This window comes from Rhipicephalus sanguineus, chromosome 7 (genome assembly GCF_013339695.2).
Source record: "Rhipicephalus sanguineus isolate Rsan-2018 chromosome 7, BIME_Rsan_1.4, whole genome shotgun sequence".
Taxonomy (NCBI): Eukaryota; Metazoa; Arthropoda; class Arachnida; order Ixodida; family Ixodidae; genus Rhipicephalus; species Rhipicephalus sanguineus.
The window spans coordinates 92,422,974-92,440,516 of NC_051182.1; the positions used below are offsets into that span (position 1 = coordinate 92,422,974).

At 50.1% G+C, this 17,543-nt stretch overlaps 1 long non-coding RNA gene across 1 annotated transcript in view; it reads left to right on the forward strand.

The window, feature by feature from the left end:
* The first annotated feature begins 296 nt into the window (after positions 1-296).
* Positions 297-17,543, forward strand: part of LOC119399595 (uncharacterized) — a 32,180-nt gene continuing 14,933 nt past the window's right edge. The window contains exons 1-2 of the long non-coding RNA XR_005184907.2: positions 297-379; positions 9,674-9,751. This is a non-coding gene — a long non-coding RNA (uncharacterized LOC119399595). The remainder of the gene's footprint in view (positions 380-9,673; positions 9,752-17,543) is intronic.

Genomic DNA, 17,543 nt, shown 5'->3' on the forward strand with positions numbered 1-17,543 from the left:
GTGCAAGTGCTCCGGCTTCGCATCGCCTCATGATCCCCTTTAGCGGGAGATGGTGTAAATTTCTGTTCATGTCTTTTAAGAAATACCAGAATATCGCAGACTGTTGAGTCGACAAGACTTAAAGGGCTTTCTACGTAGTACGGTAATTAGACCATCCGCTAATAAGAGGAACTGCTGATTAGTGATGAGCTAAGCTACTTTTAAATGTGTGCATGAGATGACACGAACATGAACAAATAATTGTGCCACATTATTCCCTTGTCGAAATTCGCTAAACTTAGTGCTATTTCTTCCAGAAAAAACTACTTCGTAACGGCTACCATTTCACGAGGAGATCTTGCCGACAGTGCCCCGATTCTGCATGCTACAGCGCAAGAGCGTAAGATACAATAATTAAAACTTTTTTCTGTGCTAAATTACCCATATCATTCGCAGGACTGTTTTATCCTATTCCTTACGCAAGAAAACCCACGCTAGCTCTCATTTGACCTAACTTGTGTGAACTGCAAAATTGATGACACTGCTTGCCGAAACTGTTGGCGGTCTCACTAGACTAACATTTCTTAGAAGGCATTTTGCGTATGAGTGAAGCATACCTGTCGGTAACAGCCCATCATTTGTTTTTGTTTTCGCGAATTGTAATTGTAAGCACAATAATATTCTTTGCGTTGAGGTGATGCGCTCATTAGTTCAAACGACGCGTCATTTTACATTTATAAAATGTCTGCTAAAACTTAGACGAAATAAACTCTTCAGTTCACCGGTTGAAACCTTCAGCACGCTTTAGTGCAGTGTATAACTTAAGTTTAGCGAACAGTATTTTGAGGTAGTATGGAATGTCTTTGCCAATGATACAAGTTGACGTACAAAATAGCGCTGATGTAACAAAAAGGAGGCCCCTAAAGAACTACATTACCAAGTGTAAAACGCGAAAGAAGTCACCTCAGGGATACAGACGAAGAACAATTATGAATAACTCATACGCAGGAACGCTAGTTTACGTCACTGACTTTTCACGTGCCTAGCACTTCTTTTAATGCCAGAATGATGCGCACGGCATAGGTCGTAAAAGGCGGCGCATGCCCTTTCTTGTGTTGCAAGCGACATTTAAATCCGCCAAATCTTGAGTCAGCATCTCTGTACGTATAATGCTGACTCGCTTTACTTGAAAAAAGAAAACGATAGAAGCAACTCAATACATTTCGCAGTCCTTCAAGCGCGGTCCATCACACCAGCGCTGCAAAGCTAGTATTCGTGGTCATTGAATGAGATATTGCCGATGGAGGTGCGGTTGCTGAACGGCGAAATGCTGAAGATCCTCCGCTGTCGACGACGACACCACGACGAAGTTCCGAGCACCCGCCGCACGCCGAACGACGTCGACGTCCCGAGGACGAAACTTTGCGACCGGAAGCAGACCTGACGACGCAACGCGGAAGCAGCGGCGCAAACCGACGTAGCCGTGACCCGACGCCGCGACGTAACCGCAACGCAAGACGGCGGACTAGCGACCTCGACGTTCTGATCGACGGCCACAACGTCACCGCTCTCGTCGATACTGGAGCCGACTATTCCATCATCAGTGAGCCGTTCGCAGCAAAGTTGAAGAAAGTTAGGACTGCTTGGGAAGGCCCCGAGATCCGGACCGCTGGAGGCCATCTAATAACGCCGATTGGTGTCTGCACGGCGAGAGTCACTATCAACAACCGGACTTATCCTGCGAGCTTTGTAATCCTACAAAACTGCTCCAGGGATGTGATACTTGGAATGGACTTCCTAAGTGACCACGGCGCCGTCATCGACTTAAGAACCAAGTCGATAACCCTATCGTCGGAGAAAGCGACACCACCGGATACGAACCCATGTCAACATGCCCTGAACGTGCTCGAGGATCAAGTCACCATTCCTCCTAGATCCAGCATCATAATTCCCGTCGGCACCGAAACGGCTTAATGCATCGAAGGTGTCATCGAGAGTGATCAGGGTTTGCTGCTAGACCGTGACATTTGCGTCGCAAGAGGCATTGCTCGGCTGTATGAAGGGAAAGGAAGCGTGATGCTAACGAATTTCAGCCAGGAATACAGACACCTGAGCAGGGGCACGACGATTGCATACATCGAAGAAATCTTGGCCGTCAGCGATGCGTTTGCCTTTTCAGATTCTGACGAAGCTACGACGACGATCCCTGAGCCACCCTTCGACGTAAACCCAAGTCTTCCCGCTCGCCAACAACAACAGCTTAGACGCCTTCTGCAGGAATACAGGGACTGTGTCTCGTCCTCGTCGCGGGTCCGACAAACGCCCCTTGCTAAGCACCGCATCATAACAGAAGAAAATGCTCGACCACTCCGTCAGAGTCCCTAGCGGGTTTCGACGCGGGAACGGGAGGCCGTTAAGAAACAAGTCGATGGCTACGCGACGACATCATCCAGCCGTCCAACAGCCCGTGGGCGTCTCCCGTGGTGTTAGTGAAGAAGAAGGATGGGACCCTACGTTTCTGCGTCGATTATCGTCGCCTGAACAAAATCACAAAGAAGGACGTATACCCTCTCCCACGGATAGACGACACCCTGGATCGACTCCACAACGCGAATTACTTTTCGTCGATGGACCTCAAGACCGGCTACTGGCAAATTGAAGTCGACGAGAGAGACCGAGAAAAGACCGCCTTTATAACGCCGGACGGCCTGTTCGAGTTCAAGGTCATGCCCTTCGGTCTTTGCTCGGCACCTGCGACTTTCCAACGAGTCATGGATACTGTATTAGCTGGCTTGAAGTGGCAGACTTGCCTTGTTTACTTGGACGACGTCGTTGTGTATTCCTCAAACTTCGACGAACACCTCCAGCGACTTCAATCCGTACTTCAAGCAATCAAGAACTCCGGGCTCACCCTGAAGCCAGAAAAGTGCCGCTTCGCGTACGAGGAGCTCTTGTTTCTGGGTCACGTGATCAGCAAGACTGGAGTGCTCCCAGACCCGCAGAAAACAGCTGCCATCGCCGCTTTCCCGCCACCCACCGACAAGAAGGCCGTGCGCCGATTTCTCGGCTTGTGCGCCTATTACAGACGCTTTGTCAAAGACTTTTCACGGATCGCCGAGCCACTAACGCAGCTCACGAAGACCGACGTCGAATTCAGGTGGCAAACAGCGCAAGTCGAAGCATTTCATGAACTGAAACGACGCCTGCAGACACCTCCGATACTTGCGCATTTCGACGAATACGCCGATACGGAGATTCACACCGATGCAAGCAGCATAGGACTCGGCGCCGTCCTTGTGCAGCGGGCGGGTGGACTGGAAAGGGTTATCAGTTATGCTAGCCGGTCGCTGTCTAAAGCAGAGGTCAACTATTCCACAACAGAAAAGGAGTGCCTCGCCATCATCTGGGCTACGTCAAAGTTTCGCCCCTATCTCTACGGCAGGCCCTTCAAAGTTGTGAGCGACCATCACGCCTTGTGTTGGCTAGCTAACTTGAAGGACCCTTCAGGTCGCCTCGCACGGTGGAGCCTGAGGCTTCAAGAATTTGACATTACTGTCGTGTTCAAGTCCGGAAGGAAACACTCCGACGCCGACTGCTTGTCTCGTGCCCCCGTCGACCGACCAACGCCCGACGACCAGGATGATGACAGCTTCTTGGGAGCCATAAGTACCGAAGACTTCGCCGAACGACAGCGAGCCGACCCTCAACTGAAGGGTCTAGTGGAATACCTTGAGGGTCCCATCGTTGTCCCAAAAGTATTCAGGCGAGGATTGGCATCATTTTCTTTGAAAAACAACGTCCTCGTAAAGAAGAACTTCTCTCCGGCCCGAGCCAGCTACCTTATCGTTGTACCTTCGGGACTGCGACCAGAAATTTTGCATGCCCTGCACGACGACCCGACGGCTGGACACCTCGGACTTTCCCGAACGCTCGCACGAGTACACGAAAAGTACTACTGGCCGCGCCTTGCCGCCGACGTCACTCGCTACGTAGGGACGTGCCGAGACTGTCAGCGACGGAAGACACCGCCCACAAGACCAGCAGGCTTCCTGCAGCCGATCGAGCCTCCTCGGCGACCATTCCAGCAGATCGGGATGGACCTCCTGGGGCCGTTCCCAACGTCAACTTGCGGAAATAAATGGATCGTCGTGGCTACCGACTACCTAACCCGCTACGCCGAAACAAAAGCCCTGCCCAAAGGCAGTGCCGCTGAGGTAGCCAAGTTCTTCGTTGAGAGCATCGTCCTTCGACACGGCGCCCCAGAGGTTCTCATCACCGACAGAGGTACGGCGTTCACGGCTGACCTAACTCAGGCAATCTTGGAATACAGCCACACAAGCCATCGCCGCACCACCGCGTACCACCCACAGACCAACGGCCTCACCGAGCGTCTAAATAAGACCATCGCCGACATGCTGGCCATGTACGTCGACGTCGAACACAAGACGTGGGACGCCATCCTTCCGTACGTGACCTTCGCGTACAATACGGCCGTACAGGAAACGACGCAGATGACGCCATACAAGTTGGTCTACGGACGGAGCCCGGCAACGACGCTTGACGCCATGCTACCAAACGTGACCGACGAGGAAAACATCGACGTGACCACCTACCTACAGCGCGCCGAAGAAGCACGACAGCTCGCCCGCCTACGGATAAAGAACAAGCAGACGACTGACAGCCGCCGCTACAACCTTCGACGACGCCACATGGAATACCAACCCGGTGACCGTGTATGGGTATGGACGCCAATACGCCGACGAGGACTTAGTGAGAAGCTTCTTCGACGATACTGCGGACCCTACAGGGTACTTCGACGCCTCGGCGCACTCGACTATGAGGTTGCCCCTGACGGCATTACGAACTCTCAGCGGCGCCGTGCGCGACCTGAAGTCGTCCATGTCGTGCGCCTTAAGCCGTTTTTTGCGCGTTAGCGAGCCTGGGGACTCTATTTTTTCCTTCGTTATTGTAATTTATTTGTGTAAGCACTTGTTTTGTTTTGTTTTTTTTCTCTTCTATGTTCTTTCATAAGCATCGGGACGATGCTTTTTCAGAGGGGGGCAATGCCACGCCCACTTCTTGTCTTGTTTTGATGTATTCGGGTTTGACCGGCAGGGACGGTTATCAACACTCGACGCTGTCCGCGAAGTAGTGTTCTAGAAGCGTCGCGACTGTAGTAGATCGGTTTGTTAAGATTGCGCCCCGCACGCGAATGTTCCAGTTTTGTCTAGAGATAACGCCGCCACCAGCGATATTGCTGGAAAGTTCGATAGCGCCTGTATAAAAGCTGACGCGCTTGACCGCTTGTCAGTTGATCGACGGACGACGCCCGGTTCGCCGCTATCATTGTACAGCGTGCATTGCTGTAGTTCTAGTTCTCATTTTCCGGCCACAAGTTCGGCCAAATAAACAGTTTCATCCTACAAACGCAGACTGCTGTGCTCGTCGACGTCACGACCACGTGACAATATTCTAAGCCCGGAGCACTATGAGGGCCCGCGCTGCCGTGTTATGTCATCGCTTGGCATCACGCTAAAAGTACCAACACAGGTAGAAGTGGATGTTACAGGTTAAGCCAATACCGAAATAGCAGAAGACAGGGCGCAACTGCATGTCAAAATAAGGTTTTGACTCCCGCCATGGACGCTGAGCAGGATGCCCGTTTGGAACGCCAGTGCTTGCTTGCCCGTTAGCGCCAACGTCCCCTAAGGCTAATTCGTCTGTCCGAGCCGGCGAAGCGATAGCGAAACGCCAGCGCCAGGAGTTAGAGGCAGACAGAAGATAGAAGCGGAGGTGAAACGGCAGCGAATGCGAGGAAACCCTCAGCTTCAGTAGACTCAGGCGCAAGCCGAGCCCTAAGAAAGACAGGCGAATCCGCAGCTTCGACTGAGACAAACAGGAGCCAAGCGTCAACAGAGGCAAGAAAATCCCGAGCTCTGATCCGCAGTTAGTACAATTTTCACGGCGTGGTGGTGGCGCGAAATTTCATAGTTTACTTGTACGGGCAGTCACCACGCTGATTAGTTTAATTTGTAAGTGAATGCTCGCTTCAATATTCGCAATGCCCACGAACTATAGGTGGCGCGCCGTGCTTTTCAAGATGGCGCCAGGAGGAGGGTCAACCCGTTTGTTAGCATAGGAACAGATAGGACGTGCGGACGTACGGACCGTGCCACTTTCACCGGATGAAGTCATGAGCTGCGCTGAAATGGATATGAGACTAAAATACTTTCCCAAACCATGGAAAGTGCTAAGTACTCGCCACCTAATTATTTGCTGCGAAGTGAAAGGTTATATTTCAGCTCCGTTACCGTGCATAACGATGCTTTGCGAAATCCTGTGCGTGCTACATAAACCTGTATGAACTAGAATTGACGTATGAGCTGAACGGCACTCCGAGGTAGTACGTACCGAGCCTGCCTGATGGTTTTGCCGCAGTAGTAGGCCGCCAGCGAGTAGCGCCATCGCTGCTGCGCGTGATGATGGCTTGCAAACATAAAAAGTGTTCTGTGATAATACCCCGTCGTCATTACTTGCGCAGTCGAAAACGCGGAGTTACGTCTTCAACGGAACACAAGCATTTAACATGCCATTCAGTAGCGCTTGTGTCGCAGCCATGCTGAGACTCTAGCCGTGTGTACTTCACTCGCATGTTGCAGGTTCGATCAGCACGATCGAAACATGAATATCGAAAAGAATAAACACGTATGCTTTTCGCAACGTCGAAGAAGTTCGCCGAGAGGCGTGGATTGTGGCCGTGACTGCACGTTCCATCGCTCTAACCATTTCGCTTCGTTGGTCGAGCTCGAGCGTGTTGGCGGCATGCGGCGCTCCGTAATATCCACAATAATTGTGATACATGCAATGCACAAGAGGAACTATGCTTTTATTTTGATCTCGCTCAAGGATATTATACATTAAATACAATCAAACTGACTTACGAGCGTGAAAGAACATTAACGCACGGGGGGGACGTGAAGTGCAACTCGCTCCTCGTGAGTTAGCAGCTGATCGTTCACCGTCGCTGTCACTCTCGGTGCCTTCACAGTCTTCTACGTCCGGAAAAAAATCCTCGTCGTCAAGACGGTTTCTTTCAACATCACTGCTGAAAGCAATCTGAATAATTTCCGCCGCCGAACAACTTCGACCACTCCGCGTCACCACGTTTACAATTACAGAGGCGTCTGGGCGCGGAGAACATTTCGCTCTCAGATCGGTCAACGAGCAAATCGCTTGCAGTGTGCTGCCACCTATGAACAAACGTACAAAAACAAGCGGCGCAGCGGTGGCTATGAAACCCAACACACTGGCGAAGGACGGCGTGGATGGAAAGCGTTCGCTCCACGAAAGGCGTCGAGCAGACGCGTCCTCGAATGATTGAAACGTCGCTCGCACGATTCGTAACAGCGCTTCGCTGACAAGGGATAGAGGCCCTATTTTAATGCATCGCCAACTTGAGATCGCTCAGTTATACATGAGCACATCGCGAGCCCGCGCGACCTCCCTCCCGCGTGCAGTGTTATGGGACTCATGCACTACAAGAAACACGGACCAATTATATATGCAAGTAAAACAGGGTGAGCTTCAACTGAATATGTCAGACGATAACATTTAACTTACCTACGTGGCTACAGAAAGCCTCGCGAAGCTTTTGAAAGCGCGAGTTGCCACGTATTTTCACGAAAACTTCGCGTCTCGCAAGAACGAATCAGATTTCTCGTGTCACGGAGGGCCCGGTTTGTTCACTGATGCAGGGAACATGCAAAGTCGCAGTGTTCCTTTCTTGCCAACGCGTTAACAATGAGGCTAGCATAGCCGAACAAGGGAGCGACTGCATAGTGCCGCCATTTTGTCGTCTACTAACCCTCCTCGAGAGGACGTTCCTGAATTCCGCTCGGTGGCGCGACAGTCTATGGGCATTGCGAATACAGGGCCCATAAAATTACTAACATTTTTACACGAAAGCGTTTTATACCGGGCTCCACCAATACTTTCGCGACCTATTTCCGTCACGGAAATACGTCAGCAAAATGAACGCCACGAAATGGCAAAGAAAAAAAAGTGTAAGAAAAAGTTCACTTGGCAGGGGTTCAACCTATAACCTCTCGGTCCTCGACGATGGTTGACGGGTGTTTAGCGCAGGCACCTACCGCCAAACACATAATGGAGGCTACGTGAACGCGCTTTTTATCTTTCACACTTTCCTCTCACTGTGCTCTTGGATGTATGGATGCTATTAGCGTCCCCTTTTAATGGCGCGGTGACATGTGTGCCACCAGGCTCGAAAAAAAAATCACGCCATATACACGATGTGAATGATGATTGAAGAGCTGGCTCGAATAAGATCGGGAAAACCGGTGAATCTTCCGTACAAGTCATCTACCATCATATCAAGACGTGAGACACGTTGTTATATGTAGATATATACACAATGTTTCATTTATTTACAATTTAGATGAACTATATAAAAAATTTACAATTATACACACATTGATGAAGCATATATACAAGAAATATATAAGAGCGTCTGATTCTCCATTGTCGACACTTGCAGACGCAACGCTCCTAATGTTTTTTCACTTGAAAACTGCCCTCGAGACGCGCACGAAAAAGTGGCCCTAAAATAGCGGTCCGACGTTCGCCTCGTTGTCGACCGCGTTCTCCGCTCGCCCTGTGACAATTAACGGCCAGGCTCGAGGGAAGACACGACGCGCATAGCGTTCCTCTTCGCGTTCCATGACGCTTTGAATGGATGTATGCTGGTTACGGCGTGGGACTTCGCCCCAGCACCAACGCGCCCCAACTTAAGAACCTGGCGAGCCAGCTCCTAAAAAACACGGCATTGCTGCGATCGCCCCATTCGGTGCGTTTCCAATAGATGTGTAATTTCGTCAAAGCTTTAACACACCGCGAGGTGGTGGCTTTCGTTCAAGCCTCGCTCAGCACCCATCCATATAGAAAAATAGCTCTCCGAAGCTCGCCTGCCTGTCGCACCGCGTTCCCCGCTCGCCCTGTGAGAAAACGGCCAGGCTAGAGGGAAGACACGACGCGCGTAGCGTTTCTCTTCACGTTCCGCGAGGCTCTGAAGGAGTGCATATCGAGTATCAGTGTTTATTATGTGCTTGTTGATGCCATATTTGCTGGGCATTCACCATATGATGTGTCCACGCTTATATTAAGAACTTCGGCTACCGCAATAGTTAAATCACGATCCCGGGCGTTAGTCGTCGGTACGAAGACGTGTCGCTAAGCGTCAACTTGAGTGCGGCCACATCAAGCGGTGCTATGTCTGCCCAACAAAAGCAGACATTGTACGAGCTCTCATTAAATGCACTATAAACAATCAGCTACTTCTGTGACGATGCGTTCTACTTTCGTGTTATACCAATTCCTATGACAGAGGGATCAGCCATCTTTTTGTAAGTGTTAAGGCTTTGCTATTGTTATCAGCATTTCCGTTTGGGGCAAATATGTGTCATTCTTCACATGAGTCACAGCAGCCTGCCTGAGCTACTATGAATCTTACAAATGTCAATTTTCAGAAAGAGCTTTGCAAAGATACTTCAATTTTTTGTGAACACGTGTGGATACCTAAATATTATATATATATATATATATATATATATATATATATATATATGCAACATGCGCTCCACAAAACACATTTGTAGGTGTGTTTAATTCTATTTTACAGAATACAAGAGGGACTATTATTTTCAGTACTTCGATGGCAGTAGAAAGTGCGCAGTTATTTCATTTGACCATGAACAAGGTACGTTTAACTCCACAACAGCATTACGATCTACATGCGAGGTAGCTATGGGCACCGTGCATACGTTAGGAGCCGCCACAGTCGCGCGCTGCCTCCAGCACCAAAGCGGCCACGGCAGCAGATTTGGCGGGATAAGGGATCAGACGACGCAGGCGGTGGAGGGCCACTGCGCCGTGATTTGGTGCTTTGCTTGAGGCGTTTTCTTTCCCGTTTGCTTCCAAAATACGTCAAATTATTAGCGGCGATCAGATAACGTAGCGTTTGCGCGTGTGCTTCTTTTCGCCAGACCTCGTGTATCCTCAGGCGAACGCGGCAACATAAAATGCATGAGCTGGGGGAAGATAACGGAGGTGACGAGCCTGTTGAGCGAAACTGCGCACGTGTAACGCGGGCCGTCTCGCTCAATGAACAATCGCAGCTTATCACCCTCGTGCAAACGCGGCAGCGAACTCAGCGGCAGCTTGAAACTGGCGATACGAGCAATTCCAGTGTCACGGCCGCAGAATGAAAAATCGCTTTCCATCGAACAGCCATGGCACTGCATTCGCTGCGCCGACTTAACCAGTGCAGCCGAGTTCATCGTCGCGGATTGTGTTTTGCTGCCATGGCAGTGCAAAGCGTGCCAATTATTATTACGTTTGGATTCGGAGACCTACGTGACATAGATAGTTTCTTCCGAGGAGCTAACCTGAAAAAGGGCAAAGACCTCCTCGAAGCGGGGCACGTTCACGGCGTCGTGGAAGAGGTGTTGCTAGGCAGATCAACAATCACGGGCAAGTGCAAACCCAGAAAAAAAATATCCCATCTATTCACAAAACTTACTTTTGTCGTCGAACGAGTGCGATCCACCGTACACGCCGATGCTTTCATATCCCTCTCCTTGTTTTGCCGGATCATTCAATAAAGTTGTTCACTCACTCACTCTAAATGGAAACCGATCTTGCGGGTGTCATTGCACGCAACAACGCAGCAATTATTCCCGGAGTTCGGCATTCCTACGAACAGCGCAACCGACACAAAACGAACTGCCCGCGAAAACACCTCGCGCTGTCACAGCGGGAGCGTGGAGCGAGCAGGGGTGTCATCGCGGAGCGATGTTTTATGCCATATTATTTTTATCGTCCACCGCCTGCGGCTGAATGATCGCGTTGATAACGCGGACGGACCGTCGCTCTGGTCACTGGCCAAGCGCGCACAGCACGAAAAGTATGGTCATCGTAAAAGGCATCGTTCCTCGATTTCACCCCATTGCGAGCGCGTGAGAGCATCCCGCCAAATCTGCGCTTCTTCCCGCAGGGGACGCCTTCGCTCGGGCAGCAGAGTTACGTCTGCACGGAGCCTATAGAGACCCATGCAGTATGACATTCAAGCAACACAAATATATGCAAAAATGCACCTGATGCCCAATTGTATTAGACTAAAAGGCGTGCTTGGGCTAGTTGTTGCATGGTCGCAAAAAAATTCAGAGGCACAAAAGAACGAAGACAAGAAATGACAGCACTGGTGCCAAAAAACAACTGTTAGTTGGCACCAGTCCTGTCAATGGTTCTCCTTTTTCATTTGTTCATCCACATTTTCGCCAACCCAATAATAGGCACCAGGCATTATCATGTCGAATGTAATATTCAGGGTCGATGAATTTTTGCCCCAAGAGATTTTCTTGTCAGCCACCACGGCCTTCGAGCAGAAAAGTGTCAAGGTTTTTAAAAATTAATAGGCGCTGGCGTACCATAAAATTGCAGCATGCTATAGTTCGCCAAGAATGGATTATATCATGCGTACCACCCAGATAGAGGTATCACGTAGTACCCTTCGCTGACATCGACTACCATGCTCTGTCCTACCAGTCATACCCCTTTTTACAAAGGTCATTTGCACTCGTTATTTTATAAGGCATTCTCTTTCCACCTGGCAAAATTAACTTTTGCTTGAACAGCAATGAATCAATAAAGCTGTATTTGACAATGCATGTAAGATTTAGAAATGTGGCTTTAGAATACGGTGCGGCACGAATAACTTTATTTAAAGATCCGGAGAAGTGCTTTAGAATCAATGCAAACAATTGGTCTTCAATATAATCTGTGTAGGTGGTTGGGCAGCGTTCTGTAGACGAAACCTTGAACGGTTACCGACTGCGACGCAGCTTGAAATTATTCGCATGACGTAATTTACATGAATTGTATATAATTGTTCGCCAAAGACGTGTGAATGGTTCGAACGAGCATGAACGCTTGTTTAAACGAAATCTATATCTGCGCCGAGAGATTTATTCCTGAATTTCAAATTTACACTTCTAAACCGATGCTTGCGTTGTACCTTTGTAGTTTGGCCGCGCTTTCGGCTTCACAAATTTCATCGTTATTGAGCCGTTCCTGGCGCATGAGCTGAGCCTCCTCTTCATCCACGGCATCAGCACGATGCCATAGTTCCCATCTTCGTCGATTTTCTTTGGCGTTCCTTGCATATAGGCCGCTGCTCAGGTGTCCTCACAACACGCCTAACCCTCTCGCAGCACGAATCATTTTTTAGCTAAGTTAGATACGGAAGTGTACTTACGTCACTACCCGCTTCGTATACTGGAGATGCTGTTTCCCGGCAAGTGCTACTTACATAGCCGATACATTTACCGGGTAACACTCCCCGAACTCCTGCGCGAGCAGGAGTATGGCGAGCGGTGTCACCAGGGACCCTAGCCAACACGGGGGGGGGGGGGGGTTGACCCCCTCCCAAGCCTAGCCGTACATGACTTACCCGTGTCCGGGAAAAAGGGGATCCTGGAGGTTCAGGCGACGCCAGATGATTAGACTTTTAAGGCACCGCTGGCCCAGACAACTCACATCTTTCGCCGCGGCTTCACGTAGACGGCACCCCAGGGCTCACCCACCCAGGGAAAATAGGTGGTTGCATTTTTCCCTCCCCCTCTCTTATCCTTGTGTTGCATATCTTCTTTCCTTGCTGTATATCTCCGATTCCCTTCATTTGCTTCCTGGTTTTCGTAGGTGGCCTGGGTTAACCTTGTGTTCTATATCTAGCCTTGGATATAGTAAATTTGGTTAGAGGAGCTATGCATAGCTGGCGTGTTCATGTGTTACCCAAGCCTTGTACCGTCCCCTTGTTGGGCTCGATGGTGGGTGGCTACAGTAGCTGCTGAATAAGGAGACATTTAATGGGCACTCCTTTCCCCCACTTTCTGATCGCCCTCTCAAAAGAGTGCGTACTGAAGTGACAGCAAGCTTCCTCCAGCGGCACGAACATACTTTTCCTCGGTACCACGCGGTCCACACTGACTAAACGGACATACAAGCGAGAGGCGTTTCGCCTTGTCTGGTGGCTAGATGCCTTGAACAGCAGGTAGGACCGGGGTATAAAATCACTAAAATGTCAAGCGGAGATGTACCTCTTGAAATTCCCTACATGCGAAACTCCCTACGCTTGCGAGATTTGAAGGAATTTTCATAACTGTGACTGAACACAAATCAATGAATATCTTCCGTGGAGTAGTGACAGATTATGACTTGATTACGCTGAATGATGCAGAGCTATTGGGTGGATGTAAGGAACAAAATATGATCGATGTGAAATTGATCAAGATACGTAGAGATGACAAAGAAATACCTACTTAACACCTGATTTTAACATTTGGCTCAAGCAGCCTCCCATAACACATTGAAACAGCTTACATGAAAATCTATGTCAGAGCATAGATACCCAATACCAGACGGCCAACATGTGCAAAGTGTGGTGAGAACGATCACTGTCCTGATGACACCAACAACACTCCCACTGCCCGACCGTGATGATGGGCACCGTTGTAACTCTCGTTCATGTCATGCATGCAAAAAGAAAACTCACACCGCAATGTACGTGAAGCTTACATACGGAAAGATGGCGTCGCAAGTCTTGAGTTAATTGACGACCTACATTGCCAGCACGTCGGCGCGGGTTTTATTCAGGCACTCGGTGAAACCATTCGTCTGCGGGTGGTAGGCAGTTGTCAGTCGGTGACTTGTCTGGTGGTATACCAAGATCGGTTGCTTTAGGTGCGCCGTAAAATCCGTACGCCTATCGGGGATAAGAGCTTCCGAGGTGTTGTGGCGCACTAGGACGCTCTCGAACACAAATTTTGCCGCCTCGGCGGCACTACATGTAGGCAGGCCCTTGTATAGGTAGAGCGAGTGAGGTAGTCCGTGGCTACTAAGATCTGTAGCGAAGCGTTGGAAGCCTGTAATGGGTCGCCCTCTCGAGCGCTTACTAGTGGGTCGTCCTCTTCCGCTCTTCTCGGACAGCTCGCTCCTCGCGCTCAGATTTGGCACCCCGCCTTGACTGTCGCAGTCGTGTATCATCGCTGAGTGCCCGCTAATAAACGTCTTTATAATTTGGTGGAGGTGCTGGGCTTTCCCATCAACTTCGGCTCTCATGCGATGCCCCTGGCTCTTCGATCCCGTACCCTGACGCCTACGATTCCTCAAGACGCCTCCCAGCAAACGCCCCCGCCTACACCGACCTCATGTCCAGGTGTCCCTCGTATTCGCGACCCTCCGGTCTTCACTGGCGCAAATGGCACCGACGTGGAGGACTGGCTCGCAGTCGTGTATCCCGCCGAGTGCCTGCTAATAAACGTCTTTATAGATCCATTTGCTGCCGGGCGTGGATGTTGGAAATGGCCCCAGCAAGTCCATCCCGATTCGTTGGGGACGGTCAACCAGGTGAATCGATTGGCTGAACGAATCCAGCTGGCCCTGCCGGTGATGTGTTGTGTCGCTAACAGTCCCCGCATGTCCTCATGTAACGAGCGACCTCGGCTGTAAGGCGTGGCCAGTAGTACTTTTCTTGTATGCTCGCCAACGTGCAGGAAAAACCGAGGTGACCAGCGTCGGGTCATCGTGCAGGGCCTGCAGAACTTCTCATCGCAGTGTCGAAGGTACAAGAACAAGGTATTTGGCTCAGGCCTGAGAGAAGTTCTTCCTTACGAGGATGTCGTTTTGCAAGAAAAATGACACGAATCCTCACCAAGATACTATGGGAACAATGGTGGTCTCACCGTCCAAGTACTCGGCCAGGCTCGTCTGTTCGGGATCGCTTCGCTGTGGTTCGTTGAAGTCGTCCGTACTTATGGGCACCAAGAAGCTGCCAACGTCGCGATCTTCATGCGGCGGATCAAGCAGTGTGCGGGACGAGCAGTCGGCGTCAGAGTGCTTTTGTCCGGACTTGTAAGGGATAATGTAAAACCCTTGAAGTCTCAGATTCTACCATGTGAGACGCCCTCAAGGATCCTACAGGCTGCTAGCGCACACAAAGCGTGGTTGTCGCTCACGACATTGAAAGGTATGCCGTAACGATAGGGGCGAAAGTTTGATGTAGCTCAAGTGAGAGCAAGACACGTTTTTTTTGTCGACAAAAAGATTGATTCCACATTTGACAGCGAAAAGCTAGCGTAAGCGATGACCCTTTCTCTGCCTTCCGTCGACTGTACAAATTTGACGCCAAGTCCTACACAGCTAGCGTCGGTTTGAATTTCTGTGTCCGCGATTTCATCGAAGTCTGCGGAGTCTGGTGGATACTGTAGTTGTGGTTTCAGTTCTCGGAATGGTTTTTCCTGCTGGCTTTCCCACTTAAGCTCGAGGTCGCCCTTGGTCAGTTCAGTTAGTGGTTGGGCGTCGCAGGCAAAATATTTGACAAACCGCATGTATAGGCACACAGGCCGAGAAATCGACACACGGCCTTCTTGTCGACGGGTGGCGGGAATGCAGTAATGGCGGCTTTCTGCGGGCCAAGGCGTATTCCGGAGTTGCTGATGATGTGTGCTAGGAAGAGGAGCTCTTCGTACACGAATCGGTACTTCTCCTGTTTAAGTTCGCCAAATCAGGCCAGATGGCCTGTGTGGCGTCGGAGGTGTTCGTCAATGCTAGGAGCGATAACGACGACGTCATCCAGGTAGACAAGACAAGTCTGCCACTTTAGTTAAGCCACCACTGTGTCTATAACGCGGTGGAACGTTGCAGGTTCCCAGCAAAGACCAACTGAGATGACCTTAAACCCAAAGAGGCCCTCCTATGTTATAAAGGTAGTCTTCTCGCGGTCTTTCTCATCGATCTCAATTTGGCAATAGCTCGTCTTGTGGTCCATCGAATAAAAGTAAATTGCGTTACAGTTAAGTCAAGGCGTGGTCTATCATTGGGAGTGGATAAAAGTCGTTTTCATTATATGAGTTTTAGGAGATGTTGGCGCTTTTGTACAGCACCAGCTGCTCCTTTTCATGGAGAAGGGGATATGTGAAACTCACAGCAATTAAAAGATAAAAGTAGATAAAACAGCAGTGATACAGAGTTCATACACGTCCAGTCATCCCTCTTCGTGTTCTTTTTCAGGCGACGGTAAATGACTCAGATAAGCAGAGTGACATCCTTCTTGATAAATACTACTGGTGATGCCCGCGGACTCCTCGAAGGCTGTCTTATGTCGTCCTGGAGCATTTTGTCGAATTGCCCCTTTATAACTTCTTCTCGTGTCGCAACCCGGCAGGGACTCTAACGAAGTTGTCGAGCAGTTTCTTCCGTTATGATAGGGTGCTGATAAAGGCCAATTTGTTAAAACCTGGATGACAACGAGGAGCAGTCCTTATATTACAGCAGAATGCATCAGAGCTATTGCTGTTGCCGAGCTGGAATACTTGGTTTGATGTCGAAGGATGGCTGAGGTATTGCGGTCGTCGTTGTAGCGTCTTGATAATCTGAAAAGGCAAACGGACCACTGAAGGCCATGATTTCTTTGTTGTATGCGATCGTCGAACCACACGCTCAGATGACTATATTATAAAGACGATAGTCTTTCTTGGGATACTTAAACGGAGAAATTTTGGTCTGTCTGTCCGTCTTTCTGTTCGTCGGCACGTCTCTGGATTCAGCCACCCAGCCAAAGTTTAAGCCCGCGCCTAAAGACCGCCTAACTTGAACTGGTGTATGCGATCACACTTACAGCGTGGTCGATTAAAAACAAATCTTACGCATATCTCTGGCACAACACCATTACCTAGGTATTATGCAGTGTGTTCCTTTTTTACAAAATCTATAGATATGTAATTTAAAGATCCCAGTGCTCAAAGACGTGAGACGCAGTGCACAAAAAAAACCTCTTCCAACCGATTTCACTACGACGCTATGGTGCTGCCACCTGGTAGCATATGCCGGGTGTTCTGAAGCCGATGTGTCCCGGTAGCGCGACAGATGGCGTCCATATCTCACGCAGCGCCTCCTCTGTTTTATCAATGCGATGCGGCCAATTCAACGTAGAGGAGGCGCTGTCTGACGCAAGGCAAAAGGTAAATGGCCGCTTGGTGAAGTACAACCCACTCTGCTAGACATGCCCAGACAACGCACGAAAAGACCGACGACCAAATCGCAGCGGAGAAGCGCCGTCGTGCCGACGCCCGTCGTCTGAAGCGTGCCCAGGAAACGTTCGAGCAACGAGCCCAGTGGCTAGCGAAAGATCGTGTGTCGAGGCGTGCCCGGAAGCAACAGGCTACAGACCAGTTGCGCGACGCGCGAATCGTCAGCGACCGAGAGGCTAAGCGAGCGTAGCGGGCGGCAGAAGAGACGCCCGAAGCTCGTGCCGAACGGGTAACCAAGGAACGCCTGGCACAGCGGAAACGCCGGGAAGCGGAAACTCCAAAAGATGGCTCCCAAAGGCGTAAAAAAAACCGTGAAGCCAAGCGAGCCCGCCTTGAGACAGAGGAAACACCAGAAGAGCATGCGGCGAGAAGCGCCAAATACCGGGAGGCCAAGCAAGCCTACCG